Source organism: Lepidochelys olivacea (genome assembly GCF_965140295.1).
Source record: "Lepidochelys olivacea isolate rLepOli2 genome assembly, chromosome: 7".
NCBI classification, from domain to species: Eukaryota; Metazoa; Chordata; order Testudines; family Cheloniidae; genus Lepidochelys; species Lepidochelys olivacea.
The window spans coordinates 109,452,919-109,473,374 of NC_140417.1; the positions used below are offsets into that span (position 1 = coordinate 109,452,919).

Genomic DNA, 20,456 nt, shown 5'->3' on the forward strand with positions numbered 1-20,456 from the left:
CCTAAGACTCTGGCAGAGCATGAAGCTATTGAGTTGATCCAATAAAAATGAAACTCATCAAACTACACCTGTTGACTAGACGGTTTAATCGAAGTCGAAAGGGTAACCGCTTTTACCAGACTTTTAACCAAAATAGAAAGCACTATATACTGCTGTGTTTGTGTACATCTGCATATGAAGGTCAACAGGCACTGAGATACCTCACTGTGCAAGTACTGAAGGGAAGCTCAGACTCTGATGAAAGCTTCCAAGATGATTCTGAAGTCCCCATTACCTGTTATTTTAAATGTCACCTTGTATCATTGTGCTCTAAAATGTAAACTTGCCTTTTATGACAGTGCCATAACGTTCTGCTACAGGGCGCTTCACTCAGCCATTTAAGACTCATTATTTGTTATCTACTGAACAAAAAAGGAAACAAATTATCCCCTTCATCTCTATCTGTTTTGTCACGATATCTGTAATATTTCTATGATGAGGAGATATTTTCCATGGGAACCTGTGTAATACACGTGGCATCTTGTCATTCTGCCAACTGGTCAAACCCTTCAGAAGTATTGGGTAAGGCACTTCAGCAGTAAATGGTTGTGATTGGAGTATTCATTTCCCTAATAATTATATTACTTTGTTAAGATGTGTTAAATGTGCTACTGCTCCTTTAAGATAGGGAACTGCTAAATGTGGTACTACTTTTCGTTTAAGACATGGAAACTTTGGTTGGGATGTAGTGAGCTGGAAGGCTATGTCTGGAAGTTTCTAGTTAGCAAGGCTTGGGTCCTAAACCTGTTCTGTGAATAACAGAAGTTTCTTGTTCATCTGGGTCAGACTGACTTTTTAACCAACAACAACAATTTCTTAGTCCATAAATAGTAATAATTAATACTTTGCAGTTGTGCAATGCTTCTCATCTAAGAACCTCAAAGCACTTAAGATGCACTAAGTAATTAAGCCACACCCTGCAGAGGCAATGTCTCCTAGAGGGTAGAGTCCCAGACTGGGGCTCAGGAGACCTGCATTCTATTCATGGCTCTGCCACTGGCCCATTGGATGAAACTGGGCAAGTCACTTTACCTTTCTTTGCCTCACATTTCCTATCTATGAAATGGGGATAGACACTGAGCTCCTTTGCAAAACACTTTGACATCTACTGATGAAAACCACTATATAAAAGCTAGTTATTATTATTATTACTGCCATTTTACAGATCAGTAAACTGAGCATAGAGAAGTTAATAAGCCCCCCATTTTTCAGATGTGCTGAGCATCCACAACACCTAGTAAAATAAAGAAGTCCCACTGAAGTAAGATGAAGTTGTGGGTGTTCCAACAGGTCTGAAAATCAGACTATACATAGCTTGCCATTGTCACATAGTATGTTAGTGGCAGCATAGGGAATTGAACCCAGGAATACAGGCTCCATCCCATACTCGCTCTAGGGCAGTGGATGCCACTCTTCAGAGAACCTTAAAACATGAATGTTGAGGTAGAAGCAAAGCTAGACAGGAAAAAGAATATCTTTTTTTAATAGTATTGATTGCATGCAAGCTCTCTGATCATAAATATGGTTACACTGCTGGCAAGTTTCAGACAGGCTGCAATGATGAATCATTATGTGTTATTTTAAATGTTGCTTGTATAAAACAAATAACGTTCAGCATATGTTACATTTCAGTTTCTGAAAACATTCCACGACAAACTAGTCTAAAATTAATTAAAAATGGTTCAGTCCATGGACAAAAGGTCAAGCCATAACTTTTCCTAAGCTGTCTCCAGATCCAAGCACTTATGACTTAACGATGTGTATATTTTCAGATGTGGGCAACCAACATTCCATGTGTAAACGATTTGCAAATTCTCTACGTGGACTAAAAATTAGAAGAGGTATGAAAGCTCTGAAAGGAACAGTTTCAGATGAAAAGCGAATGTCCTATAGCATGATGTGATCAGAATGGTCATGTGTCTAAGAGAACCTGGAAAAAATAACTGTCCAACTGTCCTGTGGCTTCATTTGATCTGCATATTTGCATATCTCTCACCGCTCTGCAGCACCGAAAGCAACAGTCTCTGTCAGTACTAGCAAACCTTTGGCATGCAATACCAATTCTGCTGCTGCTGCATCCCATATCCACTTCCAGATGTTTCTGAAAGGTACAGCCATTATAGGATGCGGTTAATGATGCCTAGTGGTGCTTAAGTTTGCCCCCACTGTAAGTCATATGAATGTGGTGATGAGAGGTCCTGCAATCAGGGAAGGGATTGGAAAGAAAATGGACTGAGTGCTTCTAAGATGAATGCAAGGTCTCTGATGTTGGCAGAGGGCAGCACCAGTGTATGTGATAGTATAGGAGGGTGGGAGAAAGTGCATTAGATGAATATGTCTGGAGTTGGGGAGTAGAGATAGTGAACTGGTTTCACGCGCTGCACAGGGAGGTGCCGCCAAGGCCAGCCTTCTGTTTGCCTGGGGGGACTCACTCCAGGAGAGGGCAGATGGTATTTCCACTGGAGGCTCCACTGATGCCCCTGCAATGGGGATATTCTGACTCTCCATAACCCGGCTAGGCAGGGAATCATAGAACCATAGAATATCAGGGTTGGAAGGGACCTCAGGAAGTCATCTAGTCCAACCCCCTGCTCAAAGCTGGCTGGGGGCGGGGGAGAGGTGTACAGCCACTTTCTGCGACTGCACTCTCCACTCCCACCCCAGTGGGCGGGAAAGGCCAGCATAAACCAAGATTTAATCTGACCCAGAGACTGACAGGGTAGGAAGAGGTAAGCAGGGCTTGTGGAGTGGGTGAGCTAGTGAGGGACAGATTGAGGGGGATAAGGTGAGAAAGGCAGAAGAGGAGAGGAGAGTGCAGTCAGAGAGGAGGCAGAAGAGAGGTATTCTAGAGACTGTTTGTGTTTCGGCATGGCGTGGATCAGATGTGTGTCACCCCCATGAGAGAAGGGGCCCCGGTACTGTCCCATCGCACACACATTTCATTGGTCTCTTTGGTAAGGCACAAAGACGTTTGAAAATACATCTTTTTTCCCCTGACCTTCAGAGCAAGTTGCATTTGTAGAGAACAGTCAGTTTCCGATCATGAGCAGCGGCATCAGTTTAAGTAACCGACAGCTGGGTTTTCTTTTCCTACCACAGAGTCATCTGGGTCTGGCTGAGGCAAGCCAGCTGAGCACAAGGCTTCATAGTTCCAGAATATTTTTGTTTCATATCACAGATATAGGAATTGATATTGGGAGTGGATAAGAGCATGAGCTGCAGCTGTGTTATTATTAGTATTAATTCTTTATATTGTGGCTAATACTTGGGATAACTTCCTTAGACACTGACAACATCTATCCTGCCCCCAGTCTGGGGACCTATTGCTTTCAGTTGGGCAAAGGCCCGATTCCACCTCTCCCTCAATTGGAAGCATGCTGCCACCCTGCACTGCAGTGCCAAAGGAACCCTCACCCCCCTCCTCTGTGGATTCTAAGGTTCAAATACCCTTCTTGGGGAAGAGATGGCCAGCCCTCTGTGGAGATAGAGGTGGTTAGGGACTATTTAGAAAAGCTGGATGTGCACAAGTCCATGGGGCCGGACGAGTTGCATCCGAGAGTGCTGAAGGAATTGGCGGCTGTGATTGCAGAGCCATTGGCCATTATCTTTGAAAACTCGTGGCGAACCGGGGAAGTCCCGGATGACTGGAAAAAGGCTAATGTAGTGCCAATCTTTAAAAAAGGGAAGAAGGAGGATCCTGGGAACTACAGGCCAGTCAGCCTCACCTCAGTCCCTGGAAAAATCATGGAGCAGGTCCTCAAAGAATCAATCCTGAAGCACTTGCATGAGAGGAAGGTGATCAGGAACAGCCAGCATGGATTCACCAAGGGAAGGTCATGCCTGACTAATCTAATCGCCTTTTATGATGAGATTACTGGTTCTGTGGATGAAGGGAAAGCAGTGGATGTATTGTTTCTTGACTTTAGCAAAGTTTTTGACACGGTCTCCCACAGTATTCTTGTCAACAAGTTAAAGAAGTATGGGCTGGATGAATGCACTATAAGGTGGGTAGAAAGCTGGCTAGATTGTCGGGCTCAACGGGTAGTGATCAATGGCTCCGTGTCTAGTTGGCAGCCGGTGTCAAGTGGAGTGCCCCAGGGGTCAGTCCTGGGGCCAGTTTTGTTCAATATCTTCATAAATGATCTGGAGGATGGTGTGGATTGCACTCTCAGCAAATTTGCGGATGATACTAAACTGGGAGGAGTGGTAGATACGCTGGAGGGGAGGGATAGGATACAGAAGGACCTAGACAAATTGGAGGATTGGGCCAAAAGAAATCTGATGAGGTTCAATAAGGATAAGTGCAGGGTCCTGCACTTAGGATGGAAGAATCCAATGCACCGCTACAGACTAGGGACCGAATGGCTAGGCAGCAGTTCTGCGGAAAAGGACCTAGGGATGACAGTGGACGAGAAGCTGGATATGAGTCAGCAGTGTGCCCTTGTTGCCAAGAAGGCCAATGGCATTTTGGGATGTATAAGTAGGGGCATAGCGAGCAGATCGAGGGACGTGATCGTTCCCCTCTATTCGACATTGGTGAGGCCTCATCTGGAGTACTGTGTCCAGTTTTGGGCCCCACACGACAAGAAGGATGTGGATAAATTGGAGAGAGTCCAGCGAAGGGCAACAAAAATGATTAGGGGTCTGGAACACATGACTTATGAGGAGAGGCTGAGGGAGCTGGGATTGTTTAGCCTGCAGAAGAGAAGAATGAGGGGGGATTTGATAGCTGCTTTCAACTACCTGAAAGGGGGTTCCAAAGAGGATGGCTCTAGACTGTTCTCAATGGTAGCAGATGACAGAACGAGGAGTAATGGTCTCAAGTTGCAGGGGGGGAGGTTTAGATTGGATATTAGGAAAAACTTTTTCACTAAGAGGGTGGTGAAACACTGGAATGCGTTACCTAGGGAGGTGGTAGAATCTCCTTCCTTAGAGGTTTTTAAGGTCAGGCTTGACAAAGCCCTGGCTGGGATGATTTAACTAGGAATTGGTCCTGCTTCGAGCAGGGGGTTGGACTAGATGACCTTCAGGGGTCCCTTCCAACCCTGATATTCTATGATTCTATGATCCTCCGGGCTTCTCTCTGAGACACACCCTTCCATGCTCCCTAGGGCAAGATCTATTACTGGCTCAGCTGCATCAGACCTGCAGCTACCAGCTGGAACAGCCCTTTCACTGGCAGGCAACACCCTCTCCTCCCACTTTGGGAACCCTACACAACACTCCTTCATGCTGCGAGTTACCACACCAACAGTCCTGGCCTTGTGGAAAAAATCGTTCCCTACCAACATGTCCACTGGGATGTCCTCTAGCATCCCCACAAGTAAATCGCTTTCCAAACCTTCCCACTCTACATGAACCTTTGCTAGTGGTACTGGGAACCTTTCCGGCCCCACCCCCCTTAATGCTGGCCATTTGCCCAGGTAAAATACTAACCTCTGAGACCACACTCGATTGAACCAGAGAGAGCTGGGCCGCAGTATCTCTCCAACCTAGGCACTCTGTGCCATCAATTCTGACAATCTTAATGAGTTCCTTGTCTGGTTCACCAGGCCCAGTGTCCACCAAGAAGGTGTGATAAGTTATGGGGGTACCCTCCGGTGACTTGAGGCTGAGGACAACTGAGCCAACATGGGACAGGGGAGGTTTATTCTCCTTCTATCTGGGGCAGTTATACTTCAGGTGCTCTACAGAATCACAGTGGAAGCACCTTCTAGGGTCTCCTGTTTTTGAGGGTGGTTTGGGACAGGTATGGGAGTGCCTCACCTCCCGGTCATCCTCCCTTTCCCCAGGAATAAAGTGGTGACCTGGCTTCCCACCAAACCTGAACCCCTCTGCCTGTGACTTGTTCCTAATAGGTGCTTGGGATTGTTCAAAATTATCTGCAAAAGCTGCAAGTTCTTTGACCATTTCTACCTTTTTATCCCATAAACACTGTTTTACATCATCATTAGACATATTCAGAAACTGTTCCTGAGCAACCAAATCACACATTGCTTCAAAGTTTGTAATACCTTTTCCCCTCATCCACTTATCCAGTAAATCTCTCATTTGGTTCACATAAGCCACATTACTTAATCCAGCCCCTTTCTTAAGGCTTCTAAATTTTACTCTATAAATTTCAGGTGTAATCTGAAACTGTTTCAAAACCAATTCCTTAAATTTACCATAATTGGAAGCATCACCAATTGGCATCTTATTGAATATGTCTAGAGCTCTCCCAGTCAATTTTGCAACCAAAGTGGTCATCTGTTGATCTTCAAGAATTGCATGGAGCATAGACAGCCTCTCACAGGTGATGAAATATTCAGCAATGTCCCCAGACTCATTGTACGCTGGGCACAACCGCTCCCACTTGTGGATTTTTGGAAGGGGGGGCCCCTAGTGTAGGGTTCTGTCTCTTCCACTCCACTGTGGCCAGTTGATGCTTCCTCTCTTTTTCTTTTTCCTCCTGTTCTTGGCTAACTTCTGCCTGGCTGCTTCTGCTTCCATTTCTTTGTCAGCCTCCAGTTTTCTCCGTTCTCGGGCTTCCTCAGCCTCTAGCTATCTCAATTCCATGGCCCTCTGATGTGCAGCCTTTTGCTCACCCATTTCTATCTGTTTCAATTCTATCTGTCTCTATCTACATCTTTTCATTTTCTTCTATTTACAACCGGTAAAGCTCCAACTTTTTGGTAGCTTCACTTTTGCTCTTTTTCCTGCTTTTCCTGTCCCTACTTCTCTTTCCCAAAATAAGCAAACAGAAAATAACAAACCAGTAACCACTTTGTCTGTTGTGTAGCCGACACACTTAGAACTCACTTAAAATCACCACCAGTGTTTCAGAGCAACATGCTGTACATATGACCCTGCTCTCTGCATCACTGTGTCGGGTTGGACCCCTTGTCCGGGGTGTCACTTGATGTACTGGGGTTTCACTGAGCCTGTCCTGCCCCACCAGCCTGGATTCCCTCTCCCCGTTTTGCTGAATTAGGCTCTCTGGCCTCTTGCAGCACACACACACAGGTAGGGCCACACCCAGCTGCAGACACTGACTGAAGTCAGCTCTGTGTGAGAGGACTCACCCAGCACTCACATGAACACTCCTTTTGGGAGATAAACCCCAAATAATACTGTCTTGCACTGTATAGAAAGATCTGCACAGCACAAGCTCATAAAAATTCACCCTCTCCCTCAATGTGGAGAGAGATGTGCACAGCTTTTTGTCCCCCCAGATATGAATTGCACAAACTGGGTTATGTTATAAACAAGAAATATGTTTATTGACTACAAAAGGAAATTTTAAGTGATTATAAGAGATAGCAAACAGATCAAAGCAGATTACCTTAGTAAATAAACAAAACCTGCAAACTGAGCTTAACACACTAGATAGGTAAGATATAAATTAACAAATTCTCACCCTGAGTGATAAACAGGCTAGCAGATTCTTAAGGCACAAGATGCCTTGGCTTTCCCAGGTTTCCATACACAGACTAAAAATCCTTCTAGCCTGGGACCATCACTTCCCACAGTTCAGTCTTTCTTCCTCAGGTTTTTCCAGGTGTGTTGTTGTCGGGAGAGTGAGGTCCCCCCATGACGTCATTTCCCCCCTTTTATACCTTCTCCCCACTTGCTGGAAAGCTCTTTTACTGTGAGCTGGGTCAAACAGTTCCCATTGTGTAGTGCTATCTCTGAGAGGTTTCTAGTATACACAGTTCCTGGGGTAATCCTTGTGCTTGTGTGCATTTCCTCAATAAGCCATTAACATAATTTGGCCTTTTTACTGTCATACCTGAAAGGTTGTGTGTGGGTGTTTTCAACTTCAGGACCTGTTTCAGCAACCCATACATAGCCAAACTTCACAACGTCACACACGATGACAGCACATACAATCAAATGAGATATTACTGTCTAACAGATCAAGACTTTTAGGATGACACCTCACAAAGCATGCTTTGTATAAGACATATCCTAACTACATGACAGTGGTGAATATTGGGGTATCAAGGTGTAACAAGCACAATTATTACTAGAAGTTAGATCTGTGATACCTCATTATTGGAAAAGGACAGATTTCTCAACATTAGTGGCATGGAGAAATAAAGTATGAGAAACTTATTCAATGGGAAAAAATGACAGATAGTCTTTTGTTCAGGATCAAGTAGATTTTACAATATGTGGTTACCATTTTTGGAATTTGAATAAAATATATATACAGATAATGATAAGATTCATTAAACACAAACAGGTCTTTTAAAGGTAACAATTGAGATTATGAATTAGATTTGTTACTACTTATATGGAAAGCTCATGTGTGTTAATAATGATAAAATAAGAAGTTAAACAAGAGAATAGAATAGAAAGTTCTCTTTCAAAAGCCTCATTTTCCAGCCACACATTAAAGGTTCCAGCCAAAAATCAAACATCTGTGAGAAGAAGTCATGGTATACCTCACTTAGTTTGAAGAAAATCAGAACCAATCTACATTTTCCTGCTTTTGCTACATTTTGGCCTGACCTCAGCACAAACCCCAGAATCAAATACCATTAGGAAAGTCTGGATTTTAGAATCCCGGTTTGTCATCTGACCCTCCTACATATCATAAAATAGGCCAACCCAAACGCCAGATCTGAAGGCTGTGACACTTGTGAGAAGTTCAAACCTGACCTGTCTATCTCTAGTTCAACTGAACATATTTTTCTGGTTAAAAAAAAAATTAGATAACTGTTATCAACAATCATTTTTCTTTTGTGCCTGGCTCAGATTTCTGTTCCCATACAGGACCTGGCAACAGAGGCAACAAGATAATATGAGAAAGTCTGTTCTAACAAGCTTTCCTATTCAGTTTAACGTGCTCAAGAGTTTTGGATGAGCACCCAGCTCCTCAGCTGCTTATTGGAACTTTTCTACCTTTTGACATTCTCCCATCACTGGTGAGTCGTCTAAACATTAGCAAGCAACCTTATGTTGCAATAGTCATAGCTTGGCTTGCTCTGGTAAACCAAATGTCATTTGTTCCATAAAAAAAATAAAAACTCATTTACAACCTCGCTGTTATTTAACGGCTTTCTAGTGGGAAAACAGACAGACCACTGCCCAAATTAGCTCACCCCAGACATAGGACCTGATTCTGAAACTGTTATGCGTGTGAGTAACTCTTCCTTTACAAGCTGCGCCGCTGGAGCCACTTGCATTGAGTAAGGTTTGCTCACGTGCATTAGATGCCTGATCCAGCTTCCACTGAAGTCAGAGGATTTCTTGCTCCCAACTGCAATGGGAGTTGCATTGGGCACAAAGTTTGCAGGCTCTGGCCCTCTTTAATAATGAGCTTCACTACATAATAGGTCAAAATCCTGAGAGGGAGGGAGGAAGAGAGAGAGTGTGTGTGCGCACGTGAAATGAAAACCCTACAGGCAGCTTGCTATTTGAGGGTATTAAAAACAATTGGGAAATGAGTAAAATTAATATAAAACAGGATGCTGGGTGCCACTTTTACTGAAAGACTGGAAACACCCACATGAGAGCAGAACAAAAAGTCACACAAACACCGACCCCTTTTAAGAAGGGAGTCCCCTGATCACGTGTACCATGTGAACGGCCAGTTAGATAACACGCAGTAACTGCCATCAGAAGAGAATGGAGAAGAAAGATGTTTATTGTTCAGGATGACATGCTGTTTACAGTGGCATATTCTGCTCTTCCTCAGTTTTATCTGTTGGACAAACAACAGCTGTTTTAGGATATTTAAATTACGATGCTAGGATTTTGAATTGGGTCCAGGCTTTAGCCTGATTAAATGATATTAAGTTAATTTACAAGCAGAGGCTTGGCATGCAGGTCAAGTGCTTTTAACATGTGTAGTTTCCTTTTAAAAAAAACAATTTAAAGTTGAGTGCTTTGAAAGCCAACTTTCCACAGCATGAATAAGCTGGTTATGTTTTAAACCCACCTGCCATCAAAGGAATTTTTGGAGGTTCATATACTTTTTAAAAGAGATTTTTCTCCAATGAAGTTTTAACGCATTTAAATACATTTTGTGTATTTATTACTTGTGAGACAAAAACAGTGTCTTAAGATGCTGTTGTGATTTTTGGATCTGTTAAAACAAAACACTCTAATGTTATTAGCAAACTGATTTTCCCACTCGAATTTTACCAGATAAGAGCATAAGTCTCATGGCTCACATCGTACATCTGCCAAGCCCATTCATAAAAGGCTATCTGGTTAATGTAGCTTTTAGATGGAGAAATCAGGAGGAAGGCATCATATTTAACCTCACTTTAACAGTCACTCTTAAGGGGGATACTGACAGCAGGTACCAACACAAACAGGCTAAGTGTAATCTGCATTATCCCTGTGTGAGTTTTTGTCTCCTTCTACTGGCTGCAGTTGATCAGTCTGCTACTGCTTTTAAGCTACCACAGATGCTCCTTTAACTCAAGAAGTGGAACACCACCACACCTCCGCGCACATGCTTTTAGATCCAGAGATTCTAGGTTCAAGTCCCATAGATGATCCCCACCAGCAATGTTGTTATAAGTGTTGGCCCATATGGAGATTTGAACTGCTGAGGACCTCTGATGTTCAGGACAAGCTTCCCCAGTCAATGTGTGACCCATATATACCAATCTACGTTATGTGGGTTATACAACCATGGTGGGAAACTTGCTTCTTCTCTTCACCCAACGCCATAAGAAATAAGCAAGCTGTAATAAGAGACATACTTATGCTTTGAGGGCACAAAGTGCGTCTCCTCCATTTCTCAGATTCCCCTGCCAGACAGTACACTATTATTAGTATTAATAATAATTGGCTACTTCAGTCACTGGCATCATAGTGTTTTGACCAACTTTATAAACTTTGTCCAGTATGTAGGAATCTCTTCTTCACCCAACTAATTCCGAGAGGAACAATGTCATGTGCATAACATCTGCAGAACAATTTTCAGGAGGGAAGTGAAGATTATCTTCCCCCAATGGAAGAGCAGGGGGATTGGCAAAGCCAGGGGTGGTTTTAGATTTTATAAATCCTTGTCAGCTGGGTTTGGGTTTTGAAAAACAAATCCAGGGTTTTTGTTGGAATTGGATCCAATTTTATCCGAAGTGCAGAAGTTCAGGGTTTGGGTGTGAGGTAGAAACTCAGACAAATGATTAGTTTTAGCCCATTGCTACAATATTGGTAAGCAAACTAGAATTGCCTTCTACCTAAGCTGCAGTTTGGCCAGTTATGACTGCCATGGGATAATGGCTTAGGAAAAGAGTGGACATACTGCCCTCCTAGCTAATAAAGGAAAGGTTACTGCAGCAGAGGTTACTTTAGGTAAATGTTGTGTATCCATAAAATTCAGCTTTACAAATTGTTGTTGGTTAAACATCCAACACATGCAGATTGAATGCTGACATCTCTAGAAAGCAAACCATCTAACTTCTCGGATACACTGGCTAGAACACAGTCTCCATGACGCTAGTCACTGTGAGTTAACAGCCTGTGAGGCCTGCCCAGATCGAATGACTCACATGCTGTCCAGTTGTACACATTTTGCTGACATGATTCAGCTGGCACAAGTTTCCATTTTTCAAAGGTCAGACCAGAGTAATTCTGTCAAACCTGAGCCAGATAAATGGCCTTTGCCCATGGACCATGTCATCTCAGTGATTTTCCTGACCACACATGACAAACTGTTGAGAAGTGTCTGCTCAGCAAAAAATATGAACCTGAGAATTTAACCCCGCCACAAAGACAAGTCAAGCGACATTTCTTTAAAATGTGAGCAGTGCAGTTATTGTACCTGGCCCAACCTTTTAGCCACATGAAAAAGTGTTCTACCAGAATAGCCCTGTGTACGTCAAATGAGCACAGAGGAGTGCCCATAGATTTATTTTAGGACAGTGGAATAGAACAGACTCCATATCATTTTCAATAGGATATCCAGCAGTTTGTCATCATTGCAAGAACCAGAAGTCCTAAGTGTTTAGTTAGCTAGAGTATGAATTATAAACACTGGGTAAGGTATTAGGGAACAGGGCTTGAACAAACCATGGGAAAATGTCATTTACTCTGAGACAAGAGCAAAGAAACTCCTCATCAAACCAGTTGTACAATTTTTTTGTTTAGATTCCACTAACACGCAGTATTACAGCTTGTCCCCTGTAATTGGAAGAATGCTTATTAATAGTAAAGCCTGATTATAAAGCACTAATTTGAGTAGCAAGGTCACTGGACTGCTGTTCAGAACCTTTGCCAAAATGGGAACATCCATGTGAATCTATGGAGATCTGCTTGTACAGAAAGCACACTGCAAAGTTTACTTCCCAACTTCCTTAGGACTGAGACACTCGGATCGCTAGAGACATTGATTATGCTGTCTCTGGAACGACAACAATTACATATTGATTTCTCTGGAGACTGGATTATATATTGATTATGCTAGATACAAGGTGGAGGCTCAAGTTAAACACTCACCACTGGATGGTCACTACATAGTAGTGAAGTCAATAAAAGAAGGAACGACAAATTCATCGAGTCAGAGGGTGAAATCCTGGCCCCACTGAAGTCAATGACAAAACTCCCATTGACTTCATTCAAATCACGATTTAACCTAAAGTATTTGGCATCCTAAAAGTTTTGTAATAATTCTAAAAGCTGCTGTGAATAACATTCGCAGCTGGTAAATACCCATGGCCACTCTTAGAACCCTGCAGCATGTTGTGTTCACATGGCACACCACACCACATGCCCCTTCTGTGTCAAAAATCAAGTGCTTTGTCGGTAATCTGATTAGGGGACTCTTGTGCAGTCTCAGAATGGTTCTACGACCAGTTCTGCAGAGAGCCACTCCCCTTCGTACAGGCTCCCACCTCCACTGTGACATGCATCAGGTATGTCCTGTACAAACACTGCACACACAGTATCCAGTGAAAGAGAATGTACTGTACTGTATGGTGTTGCTCTTTTGTTACCATTGAGACATATAACTGGAAAGCGAAAGCCCAGCTGGGTATATGACCAACCGGCTGGATTTGCTTGAGAATGCAGTGTTCTAGAAAGCAATCCCAGAAAGTTTGTCTCTCAGAACACTAAGCCTCTGTCTCACACTAAGCTTTCTAGATTGTTTATATCGGAACTTTAATTTCTTCCTTCTGGGCATCAATTTCCAGTGACTTTCAACTTCGATTCATGGCTGCTCCAAAAAGTAATTACTGAATCTTTCCTGCAAGGCATTTAGCATAACTAAACAGAGAGATAGCAAGAGGTCTCAGAACTATAGTGCAGTTCTCAGTGTGATGTGACCTGTCCTTCCATAAATGGGATATAGCCAATATCATTAAAAAGTGATACAGTGAGTCTTCCTCATGGGAGATGGAAGGCAGCAGTGATCCGAGAAGATGATTAATCCAGCCAGATGAGTGCCTTGATTTTGCATTTATGTCACCAGTGGAAAAAACAAGAAGGGAAAAGAAATCTCAAGGAGACAACAATGGATGTGTTTGATAGTGGAAAATAAAACCCTCAATAGCAGGATTAAAATGATGCTGTGCAACAAGAAGTTTATTCTACAGCAGTGCGTGACTGATACAAACTCTGGGAGCACTAGACTCAAGTGGGAGAAGTTTGCCCAGCAGAAAAGGTTAACATACAACTGTAATTTCCTCCCATCCACATTAAAAATAAGTTGATATCATTGACAGAGCCTAATGTGAATGCACAGCACTCCTTAGCTGGTATACAAATGCAAGGCCAGACACTGCTGATGAGCCAATTTCCCCTTCACAAGACTAAGCCCTCCCTTCCTTATCCTATAATTGTTTGTAAAAACAAAGGGCACTTTTTTTTTAAAACAAAATACCCATTGCTCTCCCCTCACTGGAATACAAGGAACTATATCCTTGTCCTATTCACCTCCTGAAGAAAAGGGAAAAAATGGTAAACATGGCCTTTATTCAGTGCATTTCCTGAAGGAAAGGTGAATGAATAGGAATTCAGATAAGAAAACGACTGCAGTTACCGTTCTGCGGATTCTGTAAAGTATATTAATGGGAATAACAATGCACATTAGCCATCCGATTCAGTAACATTTTTAGTACCCAGCTGAGTCCAAATATAAACTGTAATGGCATATGGAGAATGTCTTAAGAGCCATTTCAAATCAATTTGCTTTTATATAGCATCTCTCAGACAAAGTATCTCAAGACACTGCAGAGAGAGAGAGAGAGAGAGAGAAAATAACGACCTAATGATTTAGTAGAGTTGGGTACAGTGGTTCTCACAAAGACAGCAAGACAAAAATGATGCAGAGAGATGGCATGCAAAGCTCTTATTTAAAAGCAGTACTAATGTAAGTATACCTCTTTGCCTGCTATTACAGTGGGGAGGGCGGGAGTCAGGTACAATAGGAAGCCAGGCAATGAAGTAAAGCTGTGTTGGGTTTACTTATAACTGTTCTATGACTACTCTTGTGGACTTTCTATCCATAGACAAGGTGGAACTTAAATCTCAAACATTTCCATTATATCAATGAGTTTATGAAAAGCCAAAACACAACCTGCCAGTGAAATCAGGAAAATAATGTTTGTGAAAATTCACATGAACATTTTTATCAACCCATATCACAGCTTCAGAAATTTGCTTTCCTTTCAGGCTTCCAAGGTGCTTCAGCCTGTGCCCTATGAGTGGGACTCATCTCTCTCATGGCTAGTTCTATCAAACAGGAAGGTGTTGAGTAAAACCAGTTAGGAATTTTTAGAAGAAATATCTTGTGTTGAAAAATGCCAGTTCGACAAAACCAAAACTTTCCATGGAAATATATTGGTCTTTGAAAAAACTTTCATTAGAAAGGTCTCTGAGTTTCAGGGTGGAATTTCTGGTCAAAACCTGAAAGAGAAAGAGAGGTCTTGATTTTGTTCCAATGAGGAACGAAAGGAAATTCTGAAACCTCAACATTTTTCACGAATCAGAATTCTTGTTTTCTGGCCCACCCTAGAGTTGAGTACTTTATTTGTAGCGATTGTTAAAGCTTCCCTAAAGGGAGTAAGGTGCCATCCTCCCTGAAACAAGCCACTAGTGAAGAAACTCTCTCAAAGCTAACTTAGCAGACAATTATTGCCCAGTCCTTAGTCTTTCCTTTTTGGTGAAGTCTACTGAGAAGGTTGTGCTGAGGCAACTTTGAAGCCATCTGGAGTCTTCACATTTCCCAGTTCCTTTCAGATGGACATTCTGTCTGGGTATGGCATGAGATGGCACTCATATTTTTGGATAGAGGTCTCTTCTTAGTGATGGACAAAGGCCTGGTCCATGCAAAACTGGCTGTTTCTGTTGCCAGCCTTTGATACAGTAGAACATGAAATTTTGTTGACTCACCAGTGGCCCTTATCTGGGGAAAAGGATAGAACCCTGAGGTGATTCCATTCTTTCCTCTTCCAGGTATCCCCTAGAGAGTTTTAGGGTAATTGTTCCTCTGCCACAACAGATCTCATATGGAGATCCCAAAAGGATTTATTTGATCTCCTCTTCTTCTCAACAGTCGTGTGAAACCACCAATTAAGACAACAAATCAGTTTACGTTGAGGCAGCATTAGTATGTAGATGCAGTTCTAAGTCTCATTTCCATCAGAGCCAGATAGTTCAATACCTCTGTTTTCCCAGGTTTTGGCTGAGACTGGGACTTGGATGTGAGTATGCTGGCTTCAGCTTAATTCAAACAAGAAAGAGGGAATGTTAATGCATCAGGGTAAGGTGGAAGAATGGAGGATATCTACCTGGAATTACACCTGAAATTACAGCGGTCTTCTGTGGCCAAAAGCACCTATTTTTATCTGCATCTGGTTAGGCAACTCTGCAGCTTGCCATGGTGAAACATTATTTTGTGGCTTGTGGATTGGATTATTACAGTGTCCTCTAAGTGGGGCTGTACATGGAGACTATCTGGTGGCTACAGCCAGTACAGAATGAGGCTACTTGCCTTCTTTGTTGTATTAGCCATGGCAAACATATGAGCACTTTTCTCCTTGAACTGCACTGGTTACCTATTTGCTTCCAAGTTCAATTCAAGATGTGGACTTTGATCATAGTCTGAGTCATGATTATTTGAGGCATTGCCTCTCTCCACAACATCTGACCGGAGGTGCTGAGTGAGCACAGCCTAGATTTGATTATCTGGGGGCTAGTGCTGAATATTATCAACAGGCAGTCTTTTACTCTGGAATTTACTTCCCCTACTGATCTGAGGACACAGTGCAAGGCCCATCTCCTTTCAGGCTACCAGCTGTGTGAGTCACATGAGGATTTTGGAGGTAGTGAGGTATGGTCTATTTATTTTGGGGAAATGGTTTCTTCCTGTTATTTCTATGATATGTGTAACTGAGCGTATTTTAGAGTGATGATATATTTTATTTTGTTATACTTGTAACTCTTTCTAGTTTCATTCCTTATACTTGAACTCACTTAATCCTATGTATATTTTGTTCATAAATTTGTTTTATTTTTACTATATACCAGCTCAGTGCTGTGTTTGAAGGGAAGAGTGTATTTACCCCAGTTAAGTTAATAAGCTGTAATGTGCTTTTGTCTCCTTTAAAGGAGCAACAAACCTTATTATAACTCTGAGTGGCCCTGGTAAGGGCTGGACACTCAGGGCACACGGTTGTAGGGAAATTTGGAACTGGGAGTGTGTTGGGGTCACCTTACTCGTTGTAACCCAGGCTGGTGGAAGCCAGAGTGGGGCTGTAGACAAGCTGCTGTGGGCAGAGCTGCTGAACCAGGGCTGTGGTGGGCATGCCTACAAGCTGGCTATGAGCATCCCATGATATAATGATGATCTATTATATGTATTGCATCCTAATGGGCATGGCACAGCTATAACACTACAAACTACTTAGAAATCTAAATAAAAATAATCATAATTAATAGCCAGAATATGGAGTCAGCATTTTAGTTTGATTTTGCTTCTGATCCTGCATTCCAAAAAGCAGCAGCAGCAACAAATTTACTCTGATTTTAAATTTGAACCATCATTCCAAGAAATAAATCAAGAACATCTATAATTTTCTTCCATCAATCAAGCTTTATGCCAAACTATTTTTATACCAAGACAGTGAGGTTCTTTGAAGTACAGACATAAACCTGCTGAAGAAAAATGTTCATCTGTAAGCAGAAGGTGTTTGAATCTGAGATAACTTGTCTATTTTAATGGGCAGGTAATTAAACAGAGAAATGCAAACCTCTAATGAAAAAGAGCTCTTCTTTGCTGGTTTGGATGGTACCCCATCAGGGCATCTGTTTGATATATTTAGGCTATGTCTACATTGCCTCGCAGTTCGGACTATGGGTGTGAGTGGGGGGTGAATAGCAGTGCACACTCTCCCACTGTAACTCCACCATATAGATTCTAAAGGTGTGAACAAAAAAAAGTTCTTAGTTGGCATTAACTAAATGCTGTTTTGGGGGCAATGTAGACAAGCCCTTAGGGTCCTTGAGAAAGGAGGAGATTTGGATTAGTAAAGCTAGTAACCAATCTGCAGAGGTGGCACAATTAGTCTAGCCTCTGGGAAATATTTTCTCCTCCATATGGAGTTGCACTGAGGTCATCTCCAAAAAGAAACAAAAATGACACAGTATCTTCTTCCAGTAATAACAAAGTGAAGGGCTAAGGCTAGTGCAGGTACTAATCTCCCACCTCTGGAGACCTGGAGTTAGGTTACAAAGGAAGTAATATAACTTCGCATTTCTATAACCCCTTCTACCTAAGAATCTTAAAGGAATGAAGCCTCACAACACAGACAAGTGAGTAAATATTATGACAGGACACAGGATGGAAACTCCAACTCCGGAGTCTTAATATATTTAATAAATCTTGATATATCTTGATTTTAGTAAGGCTTTTGACATAGTCCCACATGGCATTCTCATAAGCAAACTAGGGAAATGTGGTCTAGATTAAATTACTATAAGGTGGATGCACAATGGTTGAAAGACAGTACTCAAAGAGTAGTTATCAATGGTTCTCTGTCAAACTGGGAGAGCGTATCTTGTGGAGTCCCTCAGAGTCAGTCCAGGGTCCAGTTCTATTCAATACTTTCATTAATTACTTGGATAATGGAGTGGAGAATACGCTTATAAAATACACAAATGACACAAAGCTGGGAGGGGTTGCAATTGCTTTAGAGGACAGGGTTATCATTCAAAATGACCTTGACAAATTGGAGAATTGGTCTGAATTCAACAAGATGAAATTTCATAAAGACAAGTGAAAAGTATTTCATTTAGAAAAGAAAAATCAAATGAATAACTTCAAAATGAGAAATAACTAGCTAATCAGTAAAGGATCTGGGGGTTATAGTGGATCACAAATTGAACATGAGTCTACAATGTGATTCAGCTGAGAAAAAGGCTAATATCACTCTGGGGTGCATTAACAGGAATGTTGCATGTAAGACATGGGAGGTAACTGTCCCGGTCTACTTGACACTGGTGAGGCCTCAGCTGGAGTACTGTGTCCAGTTCTAGGCACCACAGCTTAGAAAAGATGTGGACAAACACGTCAGCGATGGTGGTTTACTTGGTCCTGCCACAGTGCAGGGGGCTGGACTTGATGACCTCTTGAGGTCCTTTTCAGCCCTACATTTCTGTAATTCTATGATTCTTCTTTGACCTCAAGACCATCCTTCCTTTTGATGAGAAAGAAATGAATTTGCTACGAGAGGCGGTTACTGCTCAAGAGACTGTAGGTTTGTCTACACAGCAATCAGAGGTGTGACGGCAGCACATGTAGACAAACCTGAGCTCACTGTGAGCTAGCTAATTCAAACAACAATAGCAGTGAAACCATAGCAGAAGAGGCAGCAACACAGGCTGCACACGTCTGCCAAGGACCACGGGGATATACTCAAGCAGCTAGCCAATCTTGCTGCAGCTTTACTGCTGCTATCATTCAAGCTAGATAGATCAAAGCTAGCTTGGGTATGTCTACAAGTGCTGCAGTCAGTCACAACTAATTGCAATGCAGACATACCCTCGGATTGCAGTGGTGCTGTTGGTCAGCACTGAGGTGGATTGTCAGAGATGTTTGGGGATACTGCACCATTCCTGGTCATGCTTAAATCAACCCAGTGAGCACTGACCTTCTCTTGCTTTGATTAGTGCTCAGGTGTCACTAGCATCACCAACACTCACTTCTCCACTGCAGAGAAAAACAAAGCAGGTGTTTCTGGGGCAAGAGGAGAATGATGGCCTTTAAATATTCAACCCTCATCCCTCATTACTCTGCAACAGAGACTTCAACCTAGACCACCACCTTGGAAAAATAAAACCCAGTGGTAAACTTGGGGTCTATAATGAATGGATAGCAGCAATTCATACCAGCAGCATCTCTTCCTTATATACTTAAAACTAATCAGGTTCAGTAAATGAAACTAGGTTGCAGACAACTCCCTGAGAGAACTTAAAGTACACAATCAACTTTATCATAGGAAAATGATTGACTGGAAAAAAAGGTGGTCTGCCCTGCCTCACCACCTCCAAATCACACTATATCATTTAAATGTTTTAAAATGCATTTAGTACAACATGTAATATGTTATCCTTGGGGTTAAACGCATTCCTCTTGTAAAATCATCTAAGCGGTGGTTGTGGGACTTAGTTACTCTTAGGAAGCTTGAAACAGCTGAAAGCCTACGATAATTCATGTGTTTGAAGCTCAGCGTTTGTTGCTTACTGGCACAGACTTCTGCAAAAGGTTAAATGTGGTCAGCAAATGAACAAAAAACAAAAAAGAACTAGTCCCAGCTGCAGCCTGCCCAAAATTCTTGCAGCAGCCTCGTGGTCCAGTTCATAATGCCACCCAGTGGACACAATGTTCACATGAGTTTTTCTCCTTCATGAATACCAAAGATTTAACAGCAAGGACTTAATAGGGAGAAAAGAATATGATTTCTGAGTATGAACCTATCCTTAAGAAAGCAGCTGAAGAATAGCGTTCCATGTCTTATGAGACACGCAGCTCCATAATGTATTTACAAGGGACAGAGATGCAACATTAAGTAGTCTAATTCACCAACCGATATATAGCAATTGCCACTAAAAAGCCACCACTCACCAACGCTTACGACATAATTGTGTCTGGGATGCCACCGTTTTTCCATTTGATTAGGATAGGAAATAATTGTGGAATCTGTTGGCAGATGTTTGCTTTTTAATGGTGCCCACTGTGTGAGGATTGTCTTCACACTGCATATGTGTAACTTCTACATAAAGGGAAGAGACCAGAGAAACCCTCTTATGCATCAATGAATGCATAAGGCCTCTAAAAAGTTCATTATCTTTCAAAGTGAATTTTTGGACTGAAATGTGACCCCACTTATACCTGGCTGTTTTACTTAACAGATTAAGTTTTGTTCTCTGGAAGATATTACCACTAAACTGCACACCATTGATTTAAGAGCTTG

General features: G+C 42.2%; 1 protein-coding gene across 1 annotated transcript in view; it reads right to left on the bottom strand.

Annotated features, from left to right (window-relative positions):
* Nucleotides 1-20,456, bottom strand: part of GRK5 (G protein-coupled receptor kinase 5) — a 223,437-nt gene that overhangs the window by 54,069 nt on the left and 148,912 nt on the right. The window lies entirely within an intron of this gene.